The sequence below is a fragment of the Teleopsis dalmanni genome, chromosome 2 (genome assembly GCF_002237135.1).
Source record: "Teleopsis dalmanni isolate 2A chromosome 2, ASM223713v2, whole genome shotgun sequence".
Lineage (NCBI taxonomy): Eukaryota > Metazoa > Arthropoda > Insecta > Diptera > Diopsidae > Teleopsis > Teleopsis dalmanni.
The window spans coordinates 113503696-113506167 of NC_051847.1; positions in this window are offsets into that span (position 1 = coordinate 113503696).

Sequence of the window (2472 nt, forward strand, 5' to 3'; positions counted from 1 at the left end):
CAGAGTAAACTTTACCGAATGATAATCCCTAAATCTTTGATGTGAAGTAAGGAAAATTATCTAAATAGTTTTTTATTAAAAATTAGAATATTATAAGCGTTATTAAAATATTAGTTTAACCAGAAAACTATTAATAGAAAATATAGCACTAGGCGAAAAACTATACTGTGAAATAAGGAGGTTCTAGATCTACGCTTAAGAAACTTGCGAACTTAATCATTTGAATATGGTTAGGCATAGATCTAAGCCTTAGAAACTTACTGGACTTTAACAGGCGAATACAAATGGACACATTAAAAAAAACGTTGAATCATGTCCTACAAATAGAAACACAATTGTTCTGATAAGTAAGATAGAAGTGTACTGCCGTCCGTACATTATCAAATGATCTCATCAGATGAATATGGTTAAGCACAGATCTAAGCTCAATAGACTTACAGGACTTCATCAAGCGAATGCGGCTAAGCATAAAATGTCATATCCTTGAAATGGAAAGGCATTAGTTTTGATAAATAGGTAAAACAGTATATTGTCGACCCCACATTAGCTTATTATATTGCTTAATAGCCTTATACTATGAATAAATTCGATCATTTACATATGAATTTGTAATCTTCTATGGGATCAAAAAAATGTTTCTAGAAGATCTTGTGTTTACTAGAAAAAAGAGGTGATAGCATACATTTATCTGAATGAGATTATCATTTGCTTAACTTTTAAAATTTTTGTTTAGATAGCACTATATAAAATTTTTATTAATATTTTTATTTTTATTTTAATTATTTTTTATGACTATTATTTTATTATATATGGTATCTATAAGTTATAAAAGATAAGCTTTTAATTTTAATAAGATTTTTGTAAAAAACGTATTCTGTTCCAATATTTTTTTGAAATTACTTTCATTCATACTTGTGCATACATACAATCCATCAAAATTAAAAAAAAATTCAATATCAGTAATATATTATGGTGATAAATTGTAAGGAATTAGAAATAAATAAAATAATTTTATAATATAATAAGTTTCAGTGATAAATCAATAAAGACTAAAATAAAAAATAATAATTTTGTTATGAATTATCTCAGACAAAGCATTTTTAATGTTAACATATAAAAACCGATAAAAAAAACTATGATATTCTATATAAAATATATCGAACTTTAATCTCTTTGATAACTTCCAACATGAGCTGTGAATAGTTAAACTAAATAGGTTTGGAGACACTCGGTTTCTATAACAAATTTCACAGATTATTTATTTATCCTTTTAGATCCTTTATATAAGCTTTTCATGAAATCTATAACTATCAATTTTAAAATATTTAAAATTGTTCTTATTTTACAAAATATTTATACAGAATTTTTTTTCTTCATGTACTTATATACCACAATTTTAGTGCAGTTTGCTACCACTTTTTGATCACACTCTTTTTATTGTTTATTTTTTTTCTATTTTTTATAATTTTTAGCTAATATAATTTTGATTTTTATTTACTTTTTATTATATATTAAATTATTATTTTATTATAAATTTTTCTTCTTTCCTTTTTACTGCTGTTAGCTAATATTAAATTGATTTTTATTTATTTATATATACTAAAATTAAATGTTAAAGTAATTGCAAGCAAGAACGAAGTGAAGGGGTTTAGTAAAGAGATTTTATGCAATTTGACATTTTTAATATGTAACTTATATACTTTATCGGATATGTTGAGGTTTTTTTATATATAAAAATAAACTAATAAATTTTATTTTTACTGTGAAACTTTAATTTTTTAATTTTCTTATTTTGGGAGACCTACGCTATACTATAGTGCTATACCAAAAAAAAAACGATTTGATAAAATAAGGAAAATATAATTTTGATTTATACACTTTATAATAGTTTAAAAATTAATATTATTAATTTTAATTAATTGCTTAATTAATAATATTAATTAATATTTTTAGCAAAATTTATACTTTATAAAATGTTTTTATGGAACTAACTATTTTAGGATTAGACTATATGAACTGCTTAGGGATTAGATTTCTCCTTCCTTTCGACTTACTGATGACACAATTAGTTATTAGGCATACAAAATTCTAAATAATGAAGATTTTATTCTCAATTATTTAAATTAAATTTATTTATATCAAAAATTTAATTAAATTTTTTTAAAGATACATGAATAATACAATGTTATTTCCATAATTTTATAAATAAAGCATAATTATATAAGTAATATTTTTTTAGTAATAAAAAAAAAAATATAGATATATTAATAAAATGTGTGTATACAAGCATATAATATATAATATCTCCAAATTCTCACTATATGATTATATTTTTTAGTATTAAAAAACAATATATATATAAATAAAATATATGTATACAAGCATATAATATGTAATATCTCCAAATTCTCACTATTTAATAATATTTTTTAAGTATTAAAAAATAATATATATATATAAATAAAATGTGTG